Source organism: Acartia tonsa, chromosome 7 (genome assembly GCF_053477335.1).
Source record: "Acartia tonsa isolate MP-2025a chromosome 7, ASM5347733v1, whole genome shotgun sequence".
Classification (NCBI taxonomy): domain Eukaryota; kingdom Metazoa; phylum Arthropoda; class Copepoda; order Calanoida; family Acartiidae; genus Acartia; species Acartia tonsa.
The window spans coordinates 30,730,220-30,757,893 of record NC_137266.1 but is presented as its reverse complement, the minus strand read 5'-3'; the positions used below and the strand labels follow the sequence as shown (position 1 = coordinate 30,757,893).

The window sequence follows — 27,674 nt, the reverse complement described above, 5'->3', positions numbered from 1 at the left end:
ACACACATCATTTAATTTTATTGAAATATTCTTATTTCTATTTTATTGAAATATTCTTTTCAAAGAATTTTCAAATCTATTTGAAATAATTAAAAAACTAATTTACCATAGTGTTTTACATTTATCTCCAATTGTCTTAACCTCTTTTCGAGGAAGCTTGGTGTTTATCAAGATCGAAATTAATTTCCTTATTCCAAATTCAGCCCAGAAAAAATGTCGTCTTTGTTTAACTTTCCTAAAGAGTCGCGGCATTTGAATATTGTTTATGTTTGGGTCTCTCCACGTTACTTTTGAATTATATGTGTGTGGATAAAGATTTCGGAGAATTGAGTCGGGCCTATCATTGGTCTCAAAGTGCGTGAATAACCCTAGTATGCCAGGTGCTTAAACCATAAGAACTTCAGGTAGTTATTTCTTCATTTATAAATAATTGTATGGTATATAGGACGGATTTATTAAGTTTAAAGTCTTTAGCCAGCTACACGTGAAACTTTATTATGATTCAAATATTATGTTTTAGTAATTTTTATGTGCTTATATTTATGCATTTAACAATGATCTATTAAACCAAATAATTTTCCTTTAAAGCCAAAGTACCCAAAGATTCTTTAACCGTAGAAAAAAAGATTTTTAAAAAGCAAATAATATTGTGTGGATATAAAAACTGGAATTTTGTATTAATTGATTTTGTAATTTCAGGACTTTGAAATAGTTTGTGTCAATAAATCTATACTCAAACCTGCTGTTGAAACTTGATGGTTCCTGGTGTTGGGGGTTTTGCCTTGTAAGACTAAGATCTCTAGAACTTCCCGCAAATTCGGAAGTCACACTTAACCAAAGTGTTATGGTTAAGACACCAATTGTAGAAAATCTGCACATTTAAAATGTATTTTCCCCAGTGAAAAAAAGGGTTTGGTACAGTTTATTCTTTAAAAAAAAGTATATTATGTATATACCTAATAGAAATTAAATAGGTTCTATTGATATTAGATAGGCAAGCTAAAGTGGTGTTTGGGAAAAAAACAAGAAAGACAACATTCATAAGTAGCAAAGCTTTTTTAGGTAAAAATAAGAACAGCAAAGCAATTGAGAGGACATAAGGAGCTTAATTGATAGTAAGTATTAGACGGACATAGTAAATAATAATGCTCAGTGGTCATACTTTATAAAATTTAAGTTTATTGTTGATGACAACTAAGAAAATGTATTTTAGAGCATTACCGATAGACTGACGGATAATATGAATTATTGAATAGATGTAAATGGTAAAAAAAATCTTCTTATATTTTTATCTAAAATAGCAAAAGAGAAAAATACAATTTTGTTTAAGGTGTCAAGCTACATATTAAACAGTCCATCTTGAAATAAAATATGATGTCCGCCTGTTTGTGTTTTGTACCGACATATCTACCCCCATTCAAAGATCTAGTGCCTCTAGCTGCATCTAGGATTGTAGCCGCTAGATATCGTATAGAAATTAGAATGGTTAGTTAATGTTATCAGTACATCAAAAAATGAGAGTGTCAAAGCAAAAGCTGTTTTAAACTTAGCAGATGTTTGAATTTAAAAATCTGAGTTCTAATCTACTCCCATACCAAACAATTATACGTGACTTGAATCTTAATCAATTAAATCCTTTTTTTTATAAACTTAAATTCAAGATAATAAAGCTAAAACTATATTGATTTTGGTTCCAATTAAAAGAAACGGGGATTTGTTTCAAATAGGATATAATTTTGAAATCAGAAAGGGCTCATATCATGGATAGGTCACTTATAATTTTTTGTGGCTAAATTATTGGCTGAAGAGTTTGGACACTGCAAGATTGAACCAATCAACGAAGACAAAAAATGAACTAAAAATTTGTAATCCAACAAATGAAAGAACCAAATTATAAAACCAAGTTTATCTAAAGTAAATATGTTAAATATTTAGTTTGATTTGAAAATAGTTTTGATTGTGATTTAAAGGTTTTCAGATATATTTTGTTAAAAAGTTTCTATAAATGGTTATCCACTGTAACAATTTAAAGATCATATATTATCATTACAGAATTCTCAAATGTGATTTGAAATCAATAGGACGACTATACCAATAACATACCTAAATTTAAGACGCACAGACCGCTCCTAAAAATGGTATTGTCCTAAATATTGTGATTATCGAGCATATTTGAATAAAGAGCTAAAAATATTTCGGTGGCTTCACATTACAGCAGAAAATTATTGTTTCTTGATTTGTAAATCTATTTTGATAATGAAGCAGTTTTAGATGTTTTTAGTGGCCAGTGGCTAGTTTTAGTCTATTCTTAAGGGGGTTGTTTCGATTTATTCAAACTAAATAGCATACTCAAGGGAGCAATCATCAGACCTAAAATCAGCTTTATCTTTTTACTAATAGCTAAAAAAGTAAATCTTCGGTTCTGTAGAAACATAAAATATTTACTTTTGGCGGTATAACTACACTGAACCAACTAAAAAAGTATTGGATTTCTTTATTCCACGCAAATTGTGTTGTAGAGAATTTATGCCCCCCTCCTTCCATATTTTTGTGCTTTTAATATATCAAGCTTATTAAATATTTTTAGTCTCTAAAATAATAATGCCATTAGAATAACGTATATGTATAATTTTGGGTGATATCAATGTAGATAGACAATGTACGAAAATTGATGCATGTATCCATTGTTGATGAACAAAATTACCCCTTTCTGTAGGTTGAAATTATCGATTGAAAAGTATAAACACTATCACTATGAAATCAGCTAATAAAAATTTAATAAGTACCAAAAGTTTTAAAGCCAATGAATAAGAAAATATGGGTACCAGTTTAATTTACAGTCTAATGTCTTTTCCCTACCAAGAATGTTAGTCATAATCACTTTTATTATTACAACAGAGTCAACATATGCAAAAAAAATTGTACATCGTTTAAAACGAATTGGGACAAAGAATTTAAAATTAAAACCTTTTTTTTGTGACACATTTTTCCTTGTTCTACCAAACGCTTCCATCTAAGCTTTCAAATGAAATTAGCCGCTATTCACTTCCACACTTCAAACTGAACACAGTAATAGTGTCTGACTAATTATGACGTAACAAAAAATAATTAGCCAATTAGAGGCCGTTATTGACCAATGGTAAAATTTATAGTGGCCTCTCATTGGCTAATTTTTTTTGTTACGTCATAATCAGTCAGACACTATTACTGTGTTCTTCAAACTTATATTTTAGACATTTGGTAAAAAATGTTTTTGGACAAAATATTATTCAAAAAACTATCCTGAATAAAAAGGTTCTATACCTACAAAAAAAACGAGAAAAAATCATTACTGAGAAGTAAAGCAAATTTCTATAATACACAATCAAGTAATAAGATTCATTTAAAATTTTGAATATATTCTAGTTTAATCATCCTAACTTAACCGAACCTAACCATTCTAGTAACTATTTAATTTTTATTGGTATTATGTAAGTTTTTATCCTCATATACGATGTCTGGGTGTAGCACAGAATCTTGCTGAAAGTTTGAAACGATATAGTTCTCTTTTACAGTAAGCTTCACTAAGGTCTCTTTAAAGGTAAATTCTTGAGAGAATGATTAAGAGAAGGTTAATCAATGTAGAACCCAATTATAATTACCAAAATAAACCCTTATATATATAAGAATTAACAGAGAAAAAGTTTACAAACTATTACTTTGTACAACGTAATCATTTATTTTACTTCCCAAAGATTTTAAGCTAGAAAATTGTAGAACGAGTTTGTGATTTATCAAGTTTTACAGTTAGTCGAGTCCAATGTCCACTATCTCAATGAGGTTTTGTGATTTTTAAGAAGAATACATAAATAGAGAGGTTGTGTGATGATTAAGTAAATGTGATTTCATAATATATCCTCTGACAGATCCTTATTGAAGAAAAGCTAGAAGAGTAATCAAAAATAGCATTTTTTCAAGACTTTATTAAAAGTATATAAAATTAAAGATCAAAACAGTTGGTATTTTTATTAAAATTAAGCACAGAAAGGCAGGAAGTCGAGAACAACACAGACACAGTCCCAGCAGTCGGAGGCACCGATGATCTGCTCCATGCAGCCAAGGATCTCCTCAGGAGTAGTCCAGTCCTGGCAGCTGTCGAAGGCGGCTGCAAAAAAAAGCTGTTAGAAAATTATGTTTAGTGATTATTCAAATTATTTTTTAAAACAATTTCTCCAATTTTGTTAAAACAGTTATTTTGTACGCAATTGGGTTGGGCTCTATCAATGCTTTTTTTTGACAAAGGGGAATGAATGATATAAAGAAGGATATCAGGCTTGTATGTATACCCAACTCCAAGGCGGACGTAAGAAATTTTATAGCATTCATCCAAATGTTAAAATTATATAATACATATAAAATTATCATCAAGATCCAAAAAATTGAAGATATCAGAAAATTGACAAATGTTTTGTATCATAATGAATAATTTTGGATAAAAACAAAAATGTAATAAAAAAAACTTACTTCCAATTTCAGTTACACAGAGAGCAGCAGTGTCAAAGGTGCACTCAGAGGTCTTCCTGAATTTATATCAAAATCAAATATATTTATGAAAAATTCATTCTATTTGGAAAAAAAAGTTATAAACTCACTTGCCCATGTACTACTTTTATCAACAAAAAACAAAGTAAATTCAAGAAGAAATGAAGTAAGAAGATACACAAACGTAGGCAAATGATAAATCTTAAATTATAACAAAACAAAAAAACACAATTGGATTTGTTAGGTTGCAATTACTTAGAAAGAAAGATAAAATAACAATAACATTCTCAAATTATATCAGAAACGTGGTGGAGGTGGGTGTATTTATCCCCTCTCCTAGGTAAACATCAATCTTTACAGTTTTAAAGTGTGAATCAGTGGTGTGCAAATAGATTTATGAGTATATTGAAAAAAGGCGAAGGCAAGTTTTCTCTATTTAGATTTAAGGGGGGTGTTGATAGCCCCTACACGCCTCTCCTGTACTCTACTCTGGACTACGATTACACGCTGCTGGTACTTACATTTCTTTGGTGGCCATGGCGGTGCAGACCATAGCAAGGAAGAGAACAGAGGCGATGATGGACTTCATTTTTTAGAGGTTGGGTTCTAAACAAAGATTTTTTATGTTGAAAATAGATTTATTCCCTTAAAAGGACTCTCCACAGAAAAATCAACTTTGGATTTTTGAAAATCTAACCTGAAATTATTATTCTCTGTTCAATTTTAGGCATTTTTTGTTTTTGTGGCATCGCGATCGAAGCCCTTTGAAATTTTTTACCTCCTTTAAGTGAATCCTCCCGCCATTTAATTTGTGCTGCTTTAGTGATTTTTAGCTTCTATGTTGCCGCCGTTGCCGCATTCATCGCCCTTCTCCGCCGCTACTCCGCTGTACGTCGCTTTTTAATACATGCTCCCCTCTCCCTTGTTCAGAAATTAAATGGAGGCTGGGGGTGTTGTGTATAGCTACGTACGCAATGTATAGCGGAGTAGCGGCGGAGAAGGGCGATGAATGCGGCAACTGCGGATAAAGATGGTTATATTTGGCGGAGGCGAACACAAAATGGAGGCGGCAGGATTGTCCAGTCAAGGAAGAGGATAAATCGTAGAGCGGCCGGTTGCAATGGAGCAAATGTTCTTGAGCGGCGAACATATATTGAGTGGAGGAAAGTGTAGTATATATTGTTATAGCGGCAGTACAAATAGGCGGCGGACAAAATTTTCAAAGGGCTTCGATCGCGATGCCACAAAAACAAAAAATGCCTAAAATTGAACAGAGAATAATAGTTTCAGGTTAGATTTTCAAAAATCCAAAGTTGATTTTTCTGTGGAGAGTCCTTTTAACGTGTCTTGTCGAGCCCATAAAATCCCCTCTGCCTTTTTTGAAAAAAAAATAAAAAGTTTCGTAGCTTTTCGTATGTTTGTTATTACTTTATGATAGGTTATATTGGGTTAGGGCTCTGCAGATATAGGCCTTGCAGGGTTAAGGCCACCTAAGGGTTTAAACATGGGAACCCCATCACATAATTTTTAAAAATGAAATTGTATTTTAAAACTTATTAAATAATTAAAGAGGCATGCAAGATAAATTTGATTTATAATATGCATTGAAATTAACCTTTCAAGCCTCTATTGCCTCCATTATTTAAAAAAAATTTGATAAAAATTCCAAAAGACCTTGATTAAAAGAATAACTATGACTAGTGTGTTACCTGAGCTACTTACAAGAGTGTAGTACTAGTCAGGTCATATCAAGATAAGCCTTTTATACTTTTTCAACCTTTATCTTTGTTTATTTGTTTTATAATGAATATTGGCTCTTTAAAAAAATTGTCAGGGCGAATATTTTTGCTTTAAAACGCACAAATATTTTTTAACCTTTAATATAGAATGAAATTATAATTAAAATTAATGGCTTCACTCCTTGTTACTAAGGGCTTCGCTTCAAAATTAATCATTGATGGTAACCCCCTCAACATTTGTCTTTTTATCAGAAAATTAAAATTTACAGACTGACCAACTAAAAAATGTAACCAAATTTAAGATTTAAAAATATCCATGTATAAAATAGGTACTTTATATTTGTTTGTAAGTAAAGATCAATTCCACTGGACTGTTTAGGTTCTTTTCATTAAGAGAAGCTGTATGGGTCTTGTGAATGTCTTTTTACCCTCCAATTTAAATCCATTTGAAATTTTCACCCACCTGTCAATATTTTTTTGCTTTCTTTATTATTTAAAACAAAACTAACTACATTTTCGAGGTTCAAAGACTAGAGGCGAAGCTACTAAATATGAAATATCTTAGAATATATTTACCCCTAATTCTAACTCAAACTAAATCCTAAACGTGTCTTAGCTGGTTAAAAAGGATATTTGTTCATGATAAGAAATTAATAATCTCACTGTCTACGTAAATGTACAAACGTGTCAAAGGATAACTTTAACAATCATAAATTTTCTTTTGCAAATTCTCATAAAGCTTTAGATTTTTAAATTCTTTTTTTTTCTGCTGTTAATAGCGAAATGTAAAGAAAATAACCGGATTTTTTTTCGTATTTCTTGTTGTATCTCCTTATTTTTTTAGAAAAAAAGTAAATGATCAATCTTTATTGTAGAAATCTGTCTTAGATGACGACCTTTTAAAATTAACATCTATATAGAATACACCAATATTTTTTTATGATACAGATAGGTGTTCTGATTTGAGTGACCTTTGACCAAACACACGAAGAAAAATATCTTGAAATTCTGAACCATAATTATTTTGAGGTATATAGAGTTAAAAAATATTTCTAAGTATGTTTGATTTACTGTGAATTGACAGTAAACCCAACAAAAAGCAAATTAAATTAATAATAAAGTCAGGGGGTCAGTTGAAAGGGTGTCTTTGCTGCTAAGACTATCTCTCAAAATAGGTAAAATCATCAAATATTTTTTTCGAATCAACTTCAGTTGTTAGTTATAGCTGCAGGAAATAAAAAAAACTTTAAAATAAGACGACCTTTTGAAAACCAACTGAAACCATTTTGGTTTAACCATCTAATAGTTACTTTGTAGAAAAACATCTATTTTTTGTGGTTTTTGTGGTTATTTTTTTGGCTTAATCTCTTTGACACAACCCACACTAAACAGCTTAAAACCTGCTCTGGGCCCATAAAATGTAATTAAAAATTGTGGAATGTTTAGTCCAGTTTGTAGTGAAGCTCTTTGGGTGGCTTACGGGTGACGGTGTCTTAGCCTGTCCAGAATTGGAATATTTAGACAAAAATTATGTGTACAGTTTTAAGTAAATAAAAGTTTATTTAATTATACTTTATCTATAAATAATACTAATTCAAATAAACAATAATTACAACTAATCTTTAGGCATATGATTATAGAATTTTTATATTAAACTCATACTTTTTACCATTCCTTCCACTACAATGGACCAAAAAGCATGGACTGCATCTACTCTGTAACTAGGGTAAGTGCAAGTGTGCTACTGTTTACCGTCCATTCCTAGATTTATATCCTAATAGTACATATTCTCGAGATATAACCCTTAAATCTAATTTTTTAAAATACAAAAAAATAACTGAAAGTACAAAAGCCTCCTAATTCTAACCTAGGCAAAATTACCCTGGTTTTTGTATAAATAAATTATATGTATCTATTAGACTCGGTTAAAAGTGATACAAATATTTGTAGAAGAGAAGTTGCCTTTTTAAGATTGTTGAAATATTAAGACTATGACTTATGAATTAACTGCAAAGTATTGTATTTCTGACAGCTGTGGCTTTAGATAAACTTTAGTTCCAACTAAGCTAGAGGCAACTGTTGAATTTTTTTTGGCTACGCGCCCCCCCCCCCCCCCAAGATTGTACATAAATTCTTTGGCACCTGCATATGGAAAAGAAGGTTAGTGTGATTGTGGTCAGTGTGTAATAGACGTATCACTTTGTAGCACCTCTCTAGAGATGATTTTCAATAAATCTGTGTGTAATAGATGTACCAATTTTTAGCACCTCTCTAGAGATAATTTTCAATAAATCTGTGTGTAAAAGATGTACCACTTTGTAGCACCTCTCTAGAGATGATTGTAAATAAATCTTTGGTTAATAGATGTACCACTTTGTAGCACCTCTATAGAGATGATTGTAAATAAATCTGTGTGTAATAGACTTACCACTTTGTTACACCTTTCTAGAGAAGATTGTAAATAAATCGATGTGTAATAGATGTACCACTTTGTAGCACCTCTCCAGAGATGATTGTAAATAAATTTATGGTTAATAGATGTACCACTTTGTAGCACCTTTCTAAAAATGATTGTAAATAAATTCGTGTGTAATAGATGTACTACTTTGTAGCACCTCTCTAGAGATGATTGTAAATTAATCCATGTGTAATAGATGTACCACTTTGTAGCACCTCTCTAGAGATGATTGTAAATAAATCTGTGTGTAATAGACTTACCACTTTGTTACACCTTTCTAGAGAAGATTGTAAATAAATCGATGTGTAATAGATGTACCACTTTGTAGCACCTCTCCAGAGATGATTGTAAATAAATTTTTGGTTAATAGATGTACCACTTTGTAGCACCTTTCTAAAAATGATTGTAAATAAATCCGTGTGTAATAGATGTACCACTTTGTAGCACCTCTCTAGAGATGATTGTAAATAAATCCGTGTGTAATAGATGTACCACTTTGTAGCACCTCTCTAGATATGATTGTAAATTAATCCATGTGTAATAGATGTACCACTTTGTAGCACCTCTCTAGAGATGATTGTAAATAAACCCGTGTGTAATAGATGTACCACTTTGTAGAACCTCTCTAGAGATGATTGTAAATTAATCCATGTGTAATAGATGTTCCACTTTGTAGCACCTCTCTAGAGATGATTGTAAATAAATCCGTGTGTAATAGATGTACCACTTTGTAGCACCTCTCTAGAGATGATTGTAAATTAATCCATGTGTAATAGATGTACCACTTTGTAGCACCTCTCTAGAGAAGATTGTAAATAAATCCGTGTGTAATAAATGTACCACTTTGTAGCACCTCTCTAGAGATGATTGTAAATAAATCCGTGTGTAATAGATGTACCACTTTGTAGCACCTCTCTAGAGATGATTGTAAATAAATCCGTGTGTAATAAATGTACCACTTTGTAGCACCTCTCTAGAGATGATTGTAAATAAATCCGTGTGTAATATATGTACCACTTTGTAGCACCTCTCTAGAGATGATTGTAAATAAATCCGTGTGTAATAGATGTACCACTTCCGAAACAAAATTATCCTAGGGTTATACTTCTTATTTCAAAATCTTTGAGAACTTTATCACTTTTCATGTAATTTCGTACTTCAAAAACTGAATTTGATTTAATGGATTCTCCATGTAAGCTTAGAAAAATTAAACATGTCTTCCTTATTTATAGACATATTAAAAATATAAATAGATTTAAATTGCCTTCTCTAGATAATATTACTAGTGGCTCCGCCCCTAGCATCTTTGGACTTTGTATTCGAAGGAGCATAGATGGGCTAGAAAAATAGCTCAAAACAATTCAATGACTTACATCTGAAAATAAAACAGCCTTTAAAAATACGGGACCTTTGTAAAGTTTACCTAAAATAGAGAACCCAATCAGTTTAGTAATAATTGTAAGACACAAACAATGTAGGCAAAAATACAAGAAAAATTATATTTCACTGTTATTTTTTAAAGAAATAGTCACCTAGTGCTAAGTAAGTGCATAATTTAATCTGTTTCAGATGGTATTAATCAAATATCTGACAGAATCCTAAAGTTGCTCTATTACCGCTGGACAGGTAATAAATTTACAACTGGGAAAAATCTTTAATTTTCATCTCTAAGATATCCTAGGTATCAACGACGCCCCCAAACCCAACTGCACACTCAACTCTCACAATTCTGAACCAGAACTTGCTAAGATCCACAAAGCCAGACACATTGTGAACATAGGTGACCTCATTCATGTCGACAAAATCACGTGGAAATATGGAGGAAGCCACAGTGAACAGATTATGGCATTGTTTGGTAATAGCCAGGCTATAGTGAAAATATATCAATTAAAGCCTAAAGTTGTGAATGGGAAATCCCTTTATCCAGTGAATATATACTTCAGTTCTGAAGTTGCAAGTGATAAAGCTATCTCAATACTGAAATCTGTTTGTGACAAGGCTGGTAAGAGAATGCCAACTGTTCAATACGCCCTAACAGGCTTCCCAACACTACAGAAACGTGTCAGAGATGTTTCTTCTATTCTCAGCTTGGCAAAACAGAACAAAGAAATTACTGCCTATTCTATTATGAATTTCTCTATGGCAAAAGACAAATCCATAATCCCACTATATTCTGTTAAAGTTACTGAGAATGGACCATGGAGCAAGTATATAGAGAGTCGAACTATCAACCCAGACAGCGCAAGCAACGGACATATATTTCAGGAAAGCACTAACACAGAGGAAGCGCAGATCCACATTCAAACATTGACTGGAAAGATTATGGAACACATTCAGTCATTAGACCGCACAAACACTTCTATCAACCCTAAAAGGAACATCCAACAGAAAACTAACAAACACAACACTCCCTCAGATTCTGTGGACGGCATCAACAATTATCAAAACTCTAACCCTTTTATCAACAGTACTCATCAAAGTAAACGCGGACGCTCTTCCTCTTCTAGCCCATTTCTCCATGCCACAAAAAAACAGTTTTACAATATTCCCTCCAACGATCATCACAATACCTCCCCCTTTCTATACTCTCCACCACAGCAAACCCACATCTCCACATCCCCCCCTCCCCTCCAACAATTATATCCTATCACAAGCGTTCCTACAGTAACACAGCACCCCAGTCTAGCACCAGTCCACCTACACACTGGCATAGCCCCGCAGGGATACAACCACAGCAACTTCCAGACACACCAACAAACCTACAACCAACAGCAAAATCCAGGCCTAACTTATAATAGCTACAATGTGTAATATGATGATTTAAAATGTAGAATATGTTTTTACATAAGTTGCATTTTTAGGAGAATCTTTCATTGATTTGCCTTTAAATTTTTGGCTGTTGTCCAAAGCCAATTCTCATATTTAAATTTGGACTAAGAATTTCAAAAGTTTGGCTTTTGATTCCCTTTTTTATAGGAACACTCATTGTTTGTTTCTTCCCCCCCCCCCCCTTCTTCTTATTATTATATAGTTATATTATTAGTTTTAAGTTAAGATTAGAATGCAATTTGACTCCTCTTTTAACATAAGATTTGTTAACTGTCGTGGTCTAGGGCTCCTCTCAAGTAACAGCAAAAGGCATAGACTAAATAGGATTTCACACAAAATCAAAGAACTGGAATACTCCAATAATGGCATACCTTCCTTATATGCTCTCTTAGAAACAAAATTAAAACCTAGCAAAAATACCCCAAATCTCCCAAATAATTGTAGTTACATCGGGGAAACGTCAGGAGGAAAAGGAGGGATACTATTATATTCTCATAATAGCTTGGAAACTGAAAATTTTAAAGTAATTTCATCAAAACATGCATGTTACATTAGACTGAAGATAAAAGAAAAATATATTGAGAACATTATAGTGTATCTCCCATGCGACATATTGGAGTGTTTTACTGTTCTTTCTGAAATCGAAAAATTCATTGTAAACAATAATATAAGCAATTTTTGCATATATGGTGATTTCAATATATCATTTGATTCACCTCACCATTCTTGTAAAGCTAAGCGGTTACAAAAATTTCTAAGCAAATTTAACTTGTTTGATCTAGCAGACAAATTAGGCAGTAATCATGCATATACTTGGTCCACTATTCGAAATAAAAAATTACATACTAGCAATATAGATCATTTTTTTGTCAATTTCGATGGTTTTACTTCCATAAGATTTGAGCACAATAGCTTTAGTGACCACATGCATGCGACAGTTAGCTTTAAAAAACCATACGTATATACATCTCCTAAATGGAAAAATTATTTATTTCGAAATAAGGACTTTACCTCTATGCTAGAAAAAAAAGCTACTGAATTTTTGTTCGATTACGCAGATCCCGGCATTTTATTAAAGTCTAAAGAATTTTATGTTGAAAACCCAACTTGCTTAGATAATGAAATGTCATTTAATAGCCTCGAGTATAAAGATACAACTGCTTTTTTTAAACTTCTGAAGCATCTTAAAAATGAACATGATCGTTTTTTCTCTAAATATAAACTGAAAAATTTTCATAAAACACAAGAATTTAACAAGCAAGTTAACATGTTGTATGAAAATTTAAGTAGATTTAATTCCAGAGATACATTAAATCAAATCCAAAATCTAGTAAAAACCCAACAAGATTATTTCAAAGGTCTAGTTTTTACACAAGCGGAATTTAAATATATGCAAAGATTAAAAGTTGATGGGGCAAACAATAGCTATACATTTAAACATATTCCAAATCTTAAGAAGCAGAATTACAAATTAAAAATTGATGGTAATACAGTAACATGTCCCCATAAACTAGCAAATATATTTGCAGAAAATCATGCCAAAATTGTGTCCCCTGAAAACATCCCCCCCTCTGAATTAAAGGGTTTACTAGAGGACTATGATTTGACATTAGATGAAATATTTCCGCAAATTAAAAGTCTTACTTCTCCTTATTCTACATCTATTGAGTTTAAGAATATAATTAAGTCTATGAAAAACTGTTCTGCCCCAGGAATTACTTCAGAAACAAAAATTCTATTTGAGTTCTTAATTAATATTTTTCCAAATTTTATAACAAGAGCTTTGAATAACTTATACAATATCGACATTGATCAAAGCCCCTTTAAATTCATAAAAGATAGAAATATAATTTTCATTGCCAAGAAAAATAGTGACCTTTTGTCACCTGACGACTATCGTGGCATAGCGTTATTGGAAACTGTGTATAAAATTCTGTCTAAGGCACTGAATAAAAAACTTAATGTCCATCTTCATAAAATTATTCATAGTCAACAATTTGGCTTTGTTCCTAACAGAACAATGTCCAATGCATCAATTAACATTACAGCCGCCATAAACCACATTGTTAAAAAGAAGGACAATGCTCAAATCATTGCACTTGATTGGTCACGTGCCTTTGACACAATTTTACCCTCAGTTATTGACTCAATCTTATTGCATATATTTCCCAATGGTAGTTTTGCAAAAACGTTTAATCAACTTACAAATAACGGTAGATTTAGAGTAGCTATAAAAGGAACATTCTCCAAATTCTACAAGTTAAAAAGGGGGTCAGCTCAAGGTGACCCACCCAGTGGAAGTAAATTTATAATTACAAACCATATATTTATAAGATGCTTAATCAGCGAAAAATTAAAGCATATTTTCTATAAGATTGGAAAGAAACATACCAAACCTAAAAGTTTTGCTGATGATTCTATTTTAATTTCTCAATTGAAGACAAATAAGGATGTTAATGATTTAAAACAGTTATTGCACAAACTTGAGAAAGGTATCGGGCTTCATATAAACTTTAGTAAGACAAAAATTTTAACCCATGGCACCTTCCCCCCCGATCTTGCTTCTATAGGGAAAATTGTCGACAAACTTAAACATCTTGGAATTTACCTCTCCTTTAATCAAAATTTAGCAAGAATTCATACTTATGATGAATTATGTAGTAAACTTGAAAAAAAAGCAAAGTCAATTCCTCTAAAAAGCAGTTATAATTTGATTAAAAGACGCAATCTTTGTAGCCATTTATTATCAGCCTGTGCTTACCATGTATACAGAATTTATCCCCCTGACGAGAAATATTGTAAATCAATTTGGAAAATTATTTCAAAGTTTTTATGGTCTAGTAGAAATCCTGATGGAAAAATATCATACAGATATAAAATTTCACAAAATCGTATAGAACAAGATTTCACTCAGGGTGGTTTGAACTTTCTAAAACCTGACACCCAAGCATTTTCAATATGGTTAAATAGTTTTATGAATTGTCTAAGATTTTCTTCCCAACATAATGATACTACCATTAGCTTAATTTTAGAACATAAACATCTAAACATTCAAGCAATGTTACCTACATTTAGTTATAAAACAATAATTGAGCATCAAAATTTCTTTAAGAGTCTTTATCCATGTGCAGGTGGTAATTATTTTCATAAGCTAAGTGAGTTTTTTTATGATTTAGAACATGAACCATCCACGTTTTTCCAATCCCCCATTATTTCATCCAATTTTGCTAATATTTCAACACCTTTTAATAAACACGATGAAAATATATTACTTAAAACTAAGAAGCTAACCATCGCTTCCATATTTGAAACAAGAAAAATTGATGAAAATGTATTGTTTTTGCCATGCATAAAATCTGATCTATCGAATATAATTAGAGATGTTTCTTTAATAAATAAATTGAGTAAACTAGTAGAGTCAACAAAAACAGCTTTTCCTAGAGATTGTGTGTTTAGCATGAAGAGAGCAAAGCAACTTTTGATTCCAATTGGAACAGTTTTTTTAAAGAACAAATCTGTATTTTCTCTCCATTTTAAACTAATTCATAGAAATAAAAACTCATGTGAGCTACCTGCACTAAAAACTAGAGTGAGTGATAAGTTATATATTCCAGACAAAGAAATGCTTTCTATGTCGTTAAAAAAAATATTTAGCATGCCAATTATTTTATATTATAAAAATTTTATCCTTGAACAAATGAACAGAACATTAAATAGTAAAAATAAACTATATAAATTTAAATTAACTGATTCAAATTTATGTTCAAAATGTAATATAATAAGTTCAACAGAACATGCCCTCTATTTCTGTGTGTTTCCTACCTATTTTATACATAAACTTGCATTATTTCTAGATTATGTTCTAAATGATAGTAAGCCAGAATTCATCTTTTTAAAAGAAAACTTTTACTTATACAATATGTTTTATGAAGGCTTTTCAAACGATTTCTATCTACAATTATCCCATTTAATTTTAGTTGCAAAAGATAGATCTTTAAAAATAAGCATAGAGGACGATTTCATTAAGTGGGATGACAACAATTTCTATGCACACTCTATTCTTTTATCTCAATTTACTTGTAAACTCCTTCATAATGCTGGCTTGAATAACAATATAATATATGATTTTATTAATTTCATATCAAACTAAGCCTAACATACACATTGTTTCTTTTATTCGTTCTATGTGGATCGATTTATGTCTTAATTTTATCTTTTTATTATTATTATGTTTTAACTATGTTTGTATATTATTTCGTATTGGAATAAATATTTAAATGTCAAATCTCTCCACCCGTCTATACTCATTTTCCCATACATAAAGGTGTTCATGCAATGTAAAGAAAACAAACTTGCAGACGATTATGTCCATTAATGCCAGAGCTAATTATAAGTTAAATACTCTTATTAGTTTTTCACTTAGACCGAGAAATCGCCAAAAAGTCTTGAAATTTGGCGTGAAATGCACGAGATCTAAAAAATTTCATTGATTTGCTATCTACACATATAAATGCATGTTTTTTTGGGTGGCAAAACATGGAAACTCGAATAGCCGTGTTCCTTCGAAGTGCCTATTTTAGCACCCCTTATCTTTGAAATAATTCTTAAAAGAGGTAGTGGGTAGTTTTTCGTTTCTTTGTTTTATCACTTTAAATAGTTTTAGGCAAGTCTATTTTGGTTCTGGGTAGCCCCTTGTTGGGTTAGGACACCGCAGGTTTGCGGTCAGTCCCAACAGGGTTAACGCTCAGTGCAGGGGTTCGGTTTGAGAAAAAATAACCACCTTATTTTGATTACTGACAAAAATAAGAGGGGGGGGGAGGGGGGAAAGAAAAGACACTCAACAATTTTTTTGCATAAACATTTATTTAGACAAGAATTTTTGGATCTACTGCAGTTCACGGTAAAATATTGCTGGTAACGAATATTGCCAAAAATCCATGAATTTTAAAGACTGGTAGCTACCAAACGGCTGAACGTACAGATAATGCCCGTAAACTGTTTTAAGCGGTATAAGAAGGCCTACAAATAATCTGGAATAGCCATAAATCAATAATGCATAATTATCTCGCAGTGCAGAGAAATGCGCGAAAAAGACCTATTTTACGCGTTTTTTCTTCAGTGAAGCTTTCCCTGTGCATCATTGGATCTTGGCTATTCCAGATTATTTGTAGGCCTTCTTAAACCGCTTAAAATGGTGTGCGGGTATGATCTTTACGTTCAGCCGTTTGGCAGCTAGCAGCCTTTTAAATTCATAGATTTTTGGCAATATTCGTTACCAGCAATATTTTACCGTGAACTGCAGTAGATCCGAATTTTTAGTAATTGTGAAGGAATATATTTTGTATGCATAATCTTATGATAACAATTTTGTTTTCACAGCAAACAAATACTTTTTTCTTTAAAAAGAAATTGTATCTTTTGTTTAATGTAAAAAAAGTGAAATTCTAAAATATTTTTTTTTGTAAAGTTGTAGGAAAGGACAGGATAGGCCAGTATACTGACCTATCATTGGTCATTTGTGGCAAAACAAGATACTTCTGTTCTTAAGCCATATTACGCAAACCCTTTTAAGGGAATTAATTTTTATTTTGAGGGTTGACATAATTTTCCCAATAGTTAAAAAAACAGAAGGGAAAAATATTAGCAAATTAGCCTAAAGTCCTTTCAGAAACATGTGAACAAAACTATCTTTTTTATTGAAGGATATTTATCTTTTTCTACTTACATTAACTTGATAAGTTGTCACAAATTCAGTAGTATTTTGCTCAATATAAAATTACTCTTGGACATATCTCATATGGTTTTTGATATCCTTGTTTTTTCTTTGTAATTCTATGATAGTACATAGATGTGAACTTTTAAGACGCAAAAGATCTTATTCCGTATTTTTTATTGAATAGAAAAGGGATTCTACCTTTATCTTTGGCTCTTTGATAAATTATACTTCTCTAGCCAAAGAAGGATTTTTTACCTTCATTTTTATGATAATACAATAGCAGTTGATATATTCTTTATTGATTTTGAACTGGATTTTCATGTATTCTGATAGAGTGATATTCGTAACTGGCTAAAGTAACGATATTTCCCATCCCATCACATCCTAATTGATGAACGAACTGACCCATAAATGAGACCCATAATATCAACATGAATTGACGTCAAATTTTCCCCTGTCAATAAATCCACGTATTCATAACAAAAGTCTAAAAGGAGTTTCATTTTATCAGGGGGTGGATTGGGAGTGGGGTGGTTATATTTTATTTTATGTCTGTAAAATATCTGTAAGGCCCTCATTGATTGACTTTTTAAATGTAATATATTAGTCAAAATTTGAAATAGGAATATGGCTAAAACCTTGCTATGTCATACATATATGTATATTTCTTTGACTTTTTTAGGACTTGGTAAATAATGAAATATCTCATAATAGTATAATATAATAGATAGATAGATAGATTTATTATTCCACTAGTTACATATAATATAATAATAAAGCACATTAGGATTTAATAATGAATTACAATTAACATATACAGTATTATATATTAAAATATAACTAGGAAGATTCATGGCACTACACTGTATCTTGTATAATGCATAAGCCAACTATAGGTATGATCCTTCAGGTCGTGATACTTCAGTTCTTCGGGACACCTTGAACAGATCCTTTAATTGCAACAATTTTACTCAAAGACTTTAAATTTTATAATTAGCAAAAAATGTTTTGGCTTGATGAATATTAAATGAACATTAATATCAAAAGAGTTCAAGGTTTCGAATTTTTTATTTTTATAAACCTAAAAGATAAAAAACATGGTCGGGCTAATGCATATAAAATGGGCAACTCGGCTGTAGCAGCAGATTATTGAAACAGGGCCAGCTTGATTGCTCCTATGTATTTCATTTAATAACTAGGTTTTTCGGGAGTAGTCCCTTTCCTAGCAACCGCTTTAAGGGGCGATTCGTTGTATTTTTTATAGGTTAGGTTAGGTTTTATTGGGTTAGGTGATTGCCCCAAAGGGTTAAGCAATTGGCCACGCAGGGTTAGAGCCCCCCGAAGGGGCTAGAAATAGGAGAAAATCTACTGTGAAAAATACGAAGAATCGCCCCTTAAGGTGCGTTGCCACGAAAGGGGCTGTACCCGGATTTTCTCACTTCTTAGTTGCGAAGCTACTCTATAATTCGAAATGTCCATCCGTCCATAAGGCACCAAATGGGAAACGTAATTTTCTAAGCTCTTAGAAAAGACGCCTAAAATTTCTTGTCTTCACTACTTATGGATGTTGTCATTTTTGTTTTACAAACAAATCTTTTCAATAAAAATTGTACTTTTGCTGAAAATTCTATCAACTATATGAAGTAGGAAGTATGTCATTTATTACAGAGATATGGGTCATCTTTCATTTCAGATATTTTCAGGGAGCTACAGGACAATCATTCAAAAATCAACCTATACTTTTTTCTTTCCCTAAATGTTCACAAAGTACCAGAGGCAGAATTTTACAGGTATTAATTTGAATATATTTCTTTTTTATTCCTGGTTTTACTTACAAAGTTATTTTATCACAAGATTTTTCATTGAACTAGATTGCTGAAGGTTTATTCTATCTAAATTAACCCTGGTATTTTATCAACTAAAATAGATTTTTTATTATTTTATTGTTAAACTGTAAGGATTTATCATTATATCTTTTTGCTTTTTGTATCTGCTTGATGAATCACTTGTTAAAAGGATAATTCTTGCAGTTAAAAGTTTTGTTATAAATATACAAACAGTTACAAATCTTAGGCATATATCTGGAAGGATTAAGACACCTAATTAAGTTAGCCTTTGCATTTAAGAATAAAGGGATCAAGGAAAGGTAATTCAAGACACAAACTTGTCTTATTCATACAACAATATCCAGAACCCAATATAACTTAACCTAACCGGACGTAAATTAATAAACAAATACATTAAAACTACCCCTCCCAATTGTTTTCAACGGCTCAACAAGCATCTTTGGTGTAAATGCCTAAAAATCAACAATGATTTCTTATCCTTAACTCCAAAGTTAATTAATAGTCATAATGCAAATTCATCAAATAATTAGTTCTTATATTATTTGTTGTAACGAATGACCTAGTTTTGTTTGATCAGGCAGATAATAAAATACACTTTTATAAGCAGGGCTTGGCAGTCGTGGTTTTGCCGCGAGTAAACGACGGCAGCGGCAATGAATTTTAATATACAATATTATGACAGGGCAAATTATAGTCAATTCAGGTTGCTTTTTTTCCCTGTCATTTATTGGCCAGTTCGTTTATCCAGTAAGAGGGGATAGGGTATTTTAGCCGTTGCGTATTTTCCTTTATTAAAGAACATGAAAATCTGTAAGTGTGTAAGATCCAAGTAACAATATATCCATTGCAGTGGATAAGTTGCTTCGATTATAAAGGCTGGATTGACTGCACATTCTTTCCGTTTAAGCTGCATATTTAGCTAAGACTAAATAGCGGCTAATCGGCTGCCGAGCTGATGTTTATAAAATGCATCGTGTTGTGCATTTTCTTTTCAATCAAAAGAATAGTCAAAGATTTATTTTTAACCCTTAACGGCCGGGCCTCTTGCCGCACCTTAATCGGTCGGGGGGGGGGGGGGTGTTCAAAAAGTCACTCAGTTATGGCCCTTTATCTTTCATACACAGAAAATGAGATAAAAACCGAAGGGGGGGGGGGCGTTTAACGCCTTACCCCCCTCCCCCCACCACCTCCGACTGTTAAGGGTTTAACAACTTTGAGAACAGTTTTGCCTTCATTGTTATCTAAACTTTAAAAACATTCATTGTAGGCTCACGAGAAAAACTAATTATTTTTTAAAACCTAGGATTATATTAAATTCGTGGCAACGCACCTTAATGGGCGATTCTTCGTATTTTTCATAGTAGCTTTTCTCCTGTGTCTAGCCCTTGTCGGGCAATCACCTAACCCAATACAACCTAACCTTACCTTAAAATAAACTATAAAAAGCCATTTTAAAAATACGACGAATCGCCCCTTAAGGGGCGTTGCCACGAATGGGACTATCTTCAAAAAATCTAATGTACATGTGTCTATTTACTTAATTTAACCATAAAAGCGAAGCTTTAAACTCAGGCAATAGGACAAACGAACATTAAAACTTGTAGAGTATTACAATATCAATCTTAACAATAAGTTTTAACAAAGATGCTAAGCTTTCCAAATCTTACCTTACTGTTATAGGAATCAACATGAGATCAATTGGACAATTGTAACATGCCCAAATTAACAATGAGATATGTCCATTACAGACTGATGGACGGCCGTACGGACCGAGCCTAATCATAAAAAGCTTTTGAAAAGTCAAAGTCAACTATTAGTTAGAACCTATATCTTTTACACAGTGAAAATAAAAAACGAGTAAAATCGGAAGCTCTTTATAGTGCCTAAAAAAAGATAAATTTAAAAATAATCCATTATGCTAATAAGATGTCACTCGGGTCGTCGGGATACTTTGGCCAAAAGATTTTAAATGTATCCCCGTTTTTATAGGCACTATAATATTCCATTACTCTAATATGACGTCATTCGGGATACTTTAGCTAAAAGTTTTTAAATTTATCCCCTTTTTATAGGCACTATAGAGGCTTTCGCTAATTTGTCCTTTTTTACAGATTCTAAACAAGGTGCAATTCAAATATACTTAGGTAACAATGCCATTACAATAATAAGTTCTAAATAAGACTATTATTGAAAGGTAGCTAAGGATGTTAACAATGTATTATAGATTATGGATTATAATGCACTTTTTAAACAACAAATATAAAGTGTGTAAAAATAGATGTAAAAATAGATTAATATTTAAAACCTTGGCCACAAGAGTTTAGATATTTTATGACAGTTACTAGTGGAATGTATTGACACAAAACAAGCGCTATTCACTTACATTTAGCACTCCAAATGTTCCGTGGTTAGTAAGTAAAATAAGCTTGAAATTTTATATTATACTAGCGATTGCACCTAACATTTGCGTGCTTATTATTCAAAGAAGGACAGAAAAATAGCTTAAAATCATTTAAAGGCTTAAATCTAAAAATTGAATAGCCTAAACCCATCCCAAGACATGAGTAGTGTGTCAGTTCAGTAATTATTAAAAATATTAGACTTTGAACAAAAACCTGAAGACTTAATAATAAAAAATGTAACAAGCAGTGATCTTTAATAAAACTCTAATATTTAGAGTGCCCTTTAAAATGAAGGAGAAATATTTTATCTAAAACAAACAAAAAAATGAGAGGCAATAATAATCTTTAAAATTTTGTTAGGTCATAGATATTAAGTCCAGAGTTATACATAGAGGTTGAAAAGCAAATTTCACATTAAATATTTAATATATATAAATATGCAATATCAATCCTGTTTTTATATATTATTTTGAGAAGACATATCCCTACCCTGCAACTTCACACAGGAATGGAGGGGACATTGGGCTGTTTTACACCAGTCCCCAAAGTTTAAAAAGAATGTTTTCTTAATTGTAGGCGTAACAATGTTAGGGTCTTTAGTAAATTTAGATTTTGGTTAAGTGTCCAAACGTCTCATCCACTTATTGTAATATAAAGAAGGGGTTATTTTGTGTATCATAATTGGGGATGACATAAATTTATCGGCCATTGTCTTATCCCTTTAAATCCCTAAACTGCACAGCTTTGAGTGCAAAATTGTAACTTTCTATCAAAACTTATACATAAGTTCTTTCCAAAGAATAGCTCTTTCTTTTATACACTTATTTTTAAAAAAACCTAATGAGTACAAAACATATTCAAGCCTTTTATTTGTTTTTGTAAATTAGTGACTTTTTCGAAGCTCATTACAGTTCCTATAAACAAGGATGACAAAATCCATAAAAGCGAAGCACTGAAACGGTAGGACAAACGGACATTAACACTTGTATAGTGTCTGAACTGAATAATCAGAATATAAAAGTATCGAAAGAGTCGAATCAAAATTGTAAGTAAATTTGGTGAAAAACTGCTTGATACAGGATAATGTTTTGAACATACTTACATTTTTAGGACTTGATTATAGAGTTGCTTTGCTTATACTATTGTTCTTTGTTGTCCCAGGAATCAATATACCAAAAATCAGATCAAACGGATAATTAGATCACATAAAAATTTGTTGTTAAAAAAGTAGAAAAATCAACATGTTTAAAATGGACATACGGACATTCTGGTAATGATTATAGAGTTGCTACGCTTTCTAAATCGTACCTAACTACTACAGGAATCATCATGCAAAGTTTGAAATTGATAGGACAATTCTAACATGCCTAAATTAACGAATAAAAGCTATCTATCTCGGACGGACGTACGGACGGACGGACGGACGTACGGACCGACCCTAATTATAGAAAAGCTTCGCTTTTAAAAAGGATAGATTTAAACAAAGTATCCCCTTTTTTACAGGCACTATAAAGAGCTTCGACTTTGTCATGGAGAAAGAAGAAGTGTATGCCTTAGAATTTTGTATTATTAATCTTGAATAAGCTGCCATATTATCGACATGTTTTTTAAAAGCGAAGCTTTTCTATAATTAGGGTCGGTCCGTCCGTCCGTACGTCGGTCCGTCCGTACGTCGGTCCGTCCGTACGTCCGTCACAGAGAGTTAGCTCTTTTCGTTAATTTAAACAGATTAGAATTGTCCTATCGATTCCAAACTTTGCATGGTGATTTCTGCAGTAGTTAGGTACAATTTAGCAAGCGTAGCAACTCTATAATCAATACCAGAAAGTCCGTACGTCTATTTGAAACATGTCGATTTTTAACTTTTTGACAACAAATTTTTGTATGTTAAAATTATCCGATTCTTCTGATTTTTTAAAAACTGATTCCTATTACAACAAGGTACAATGTTATAAACAAAGCATCTCTATAAACAAGTCCCAAAAATGTAAGTATGTCCTTAAACAGTATCATCTATTTATGCAGTTTTGCAACAAATTTACTAACAATATTGTTTGTACTGATGCATTAATATTCTGCTAATTCAGTTCTGACAATCTACAAGTGTCAATGTTCGGATGTCCTTCCATTTCAAAGCTTCGATTTTATGGATGTTGTCATCCTTGTTTTTTTATAATGACCATATGATTAAAAAGTAATTTTAATATTATAAGTTTAGCATGGAAGATACCAGGAAGTAGATACCAGTTAAACAGCAGTTTGTGAGATCCTTAGAGACAGATACACATTCAATCTGTTCGTATTAAATAATAACTTGTATTGATATTGAACTAACAGATGAAGTTAATTGCAGAGAATCTTTCCTCCTAATAGCATTATAATACTATCAAACTTACATTGGATTATTCAGTTAGGACAAACGGATAAAGGATCTAATAAAATGTGTCGATTATTTGACTATTGAAACCTATGTTTAACTTCAACAATGTGATATTAGGTTAAATCATATCAAATTTCTTAGGCTATCGCAAGAGTTAGTGTTTCCTTAGCTTTATTAGGAGCTATATGTTATATCTTTTTAAGGCCCTGAAAACCTTAACTCCTAGGCAGGCCTAGACAATTTTATAGGTTAGGAATATCATTATACGTTTACACATTATAGAGCTTTTTAGGGAAGTTTAATCTTCGTATTTAAATGGCGTTCTGAAAAGCTTCTACGCAGAATTTTCATAAATCTTGATTTGTTTATCTTATTTCTCTGGCTAGGATTACAATTCTCGTTTATCTAAACTAATTTCTCTTTTCATGTATGTATTACATAAAATAATGATATAGCTGAAAAAAGCCATTTGGAAGAACTAAGAAGAACCAATTAAATAGCTAGAAAAATAAAAGAGTAGGACAAGCTAAAATTAAGAAATATCTAAGTATGTTGCTTTTTTCTACTGAAAACAAACAAAATACTAACCTTAGTTCAAACAAAAAACGATTCTTATACGGTTTTATTGCAAGATTATAGACTTTTAATACATGACCTATGCTTTTAGAATTATTTATAATTGTTATAAAAATAAATAAATATTTCTACAATAAAGTTAATTATTCAATTATATCAAATTAGCTAAAGTCAAAGATTCAGAACCAGCTTTCTTAAAATGGATGCATGGACTTTAAAGTAATGATTATGGAGTTGCTACGCTATCAAAATTGCGATAAATTGGATATAAATTATTATGAAGAGCTTAAAATCTTTATTACGATTCTAACGAGAGTGGAAATGCGAATGGACGGTTATTTAGATTGACTGACCCTATATCTAGAAAAACGTCGCCTCTTGAAGGTATATAATACTTCTAGTTTTATTTTTCTGTGGTGTTTTTATATTCAAGGAAGGTGGGGAAATTGGGCGTTGGGTGTCCAAACGTTTCTACCACCTATTGTAATCTACACTAGGGGTAAGTTTGTGTCTCATCATTTGGGATGTACATAATTTTTTCGGCCATTGTCTTATCCCTTTAGATCCCTGATTCATATAAATGGGAAACGGGACATAAAAAAAGTTTTGAGACAACGGCACATCAAAATGTTGGCTGTCACCGAATATAAAAACATTTACACACATTTATTTGTTATAATACAACTATATAAAACCAATATGATTAAATGGAATACAAGGATGACAACATAAATAAAACCAACTAGTAAATTTGTTGCAATGCAAATTTGCTTAACTTTACATGTATTTTGATAACTGTTTATTTAATAGATGCTTCTCTGATAACATAACACTGCACCTTGTTGTTCTTGAAATCATTATTAATCATCATGCCATGTTTTAAAAAGATAGGACATTTCTAACATAATAAAAGATAAGGCTATCTGTTTCAATTAAAAAAAAATAATGAGAGTTTGACAATTGTCGAAGGTGATTGGGATGTTTGTTCTTGGGTGATTTAGATATTTTTGAAAAATTAGCAAGGATGACAACATTCCTAAGTAGCAAAGCAAACAAGATTTAACAAGCAGATGTTTTCTGTGCTTCTAAATCAAAATGATTTGATAGAAAATAAACATCACGAAACCTTTCACATATGTTTTATATGTGTTTCAAAATTTGTATTGTATTATTCTTTACTGACAGACTAACAGTATAGGGAATATTCACAAAGCCTATTGTGTCTACCAAGAATAGCAACTGAGAAAAAAACGTTCCACCCTAACCGTAGTTGATAGACATGTTGAAGAACAGAATAATAGTATAGCTTCGCTACAAAAAAACGTAAGACACATGAAAACTTTATGTGGTTAAGTTGGGAAGACAATTATTCCGAAGAAATACTAATTGTTTCCTCAAAAGTACATAATTTACTAAAGCAATAAGCGAAACAGACAAGGACTGATTACAGTGAGAGACATTATTCTTTAATAGCACCTGAGAAAAAAAAAGAAATAGCTATCACCAGTGATAAAATGAGTTAATATGTTAATAAATTATACAGCCACTAGCGGCTTCGCCCCTAGCCTCTAGGGGCTTTGCCCCAAGAGGTGATAAAAAAAATTAAGGTGAAATTCGTAAAGGACCAAGGAAATCTTCTGCAAAAAAAAATAAAGGACCTAGGAAATCTTCTGCAAAAAAAAATAAAGGACCTAGGAAATCTTCTGCAAAAAAAATAAAGGACCTAGGAAATCTTCTGCAAAAAAAAAAAAAAAAAAAAAAAAAATGGGGGGGATTTTTTGTTTTTTGGGGGGGTTGGGGGTGTCCCACCCCCCAAGAAAATAGCCTAAAACCACCACAGGACCAGTAGGTATATACCCTGAAGAGTAGAATCCAATCGGTTCAGTGGTTACCGAGATCTTAAGCTTCAGACGGACGGACGGACAGACGGACGGACAGACATCATTCTACTTTGTATTATAGATAGCTAAGCAATTATGGATGGAAAGAATTCATAATTGAACAAAGACAAAATAATTTTATTAAAACAATATTTCAATTTTCATTATATTTTTTTCTAAGAATATTTTTCTTTAATTCCGTAATTTTCCGGTTCAAACAATTTAAACATTTGGGGCGAAACTTTAAAATTTGATTTTCCTTAGTTTTCAACTAAACTTTTTACTTTTAAAGTGTGCTGCTAATCTATAAACAGTGCATATACGTCCGTCTGCCTCTCTCCGGCTTAATTTATCACTAGCGGCAACACTCCCAGTGGACTCTCAGGGCACTTGAGGCAGGAATGGGGATAGTTTACCCTTCCCTTTTAATTATAATTTTAAAAAGAAAAGTTAAATATTATTTGAGTAGTTTAAATTGGGAGTGTGGCATTACCCTCCCCAAAAATAGTACTAAAACCTTTCCTTGACCTATAAGAAGCTTCGCTTTAATAGAGAACCATATTGGTTCAGTGATTAGCATGATAATTTTGAACAAACACACAACCACACAGACCCACAGATAGACATCCTATTACCTTTATATAAGCATGATACTACATACTAAAATCAGATTTCATTGAAGTTCGAATTAAAACGAACATGATTCCCTTTAAGTTTTGAGATTTTTTAAAATGACAAATAAATTATGATTTAGATTTTTAATGTTTACAATTGTGTGTAGAAAAATGATACTGAGCTACTTTTGTAGAAATTGTCCTTGTCATACTTTTATTCCTTGCAAACAAAAGTTAAAGTTTTATGTAAGAAAATTAAGTTTTTATACTTTGTTTTTAGACTATTTATAAAGATTTAAATTTACAAATCAAGAATGGATTTATGTATTCAAAGAAAAATCAAATTAGATGGGTGAGATATTTTTTTAAAATGGAGAACAATTTAATTCTTAAAAAAACTTATAACAAAGTGCCCTATTATACTAGGAATCAATAATCAATATGAACAATCTTTTACTTTAAAAGCTGGAAAAATATCATTTTAGATGAAAAAACAGACGTTTTGCTAATGATATGCTTTCTAAATTGTACCTGCCTATAACAGAAATCATCATACAAAGTTTAACAACCATAAAACGGACATAATCATATAACTCTAATATCATGGCATAATATTATACCTCTTGTAGCCTAATATTCCATAATCTATTGTGTTAATAGTTTAAACAAGAAACACTTTGCCAAAATTAGCAGACAAGTAGAACACACTACC

General features: G+C 31.6%; 1 long non-coding RNA gene across 2 annotated transcripts; it reads right to left on the bottom strand.

The window, feature by feature from the left end:
* Positions 1-3,698: 3,698 nt before the first annotated feature.
* On the bottom strand, positions 3,699-6,325 carry LOC145325263 (uncharacterized). Of its 2 annotated transcripts, none has more exons than XR_013881420.1 (4): positions 6,231-6,325; positions 5,043-5,127; positions 4,504-4,559; positions 3,699-4,144 (listed from the first exon to the last, which is right to left on the bottom strand). It is a non-coding gene; the product is annotated as an uncharacterized LOC145325263 (long non-coding RNA). The 2 variants fall into 2 exon arrangements; XR_013881421.1 differs by having other exon boundaries at positions 6,196-6,257.
* Positions 6,326-27,674: the final 21,349 nt, after the last annotated feature.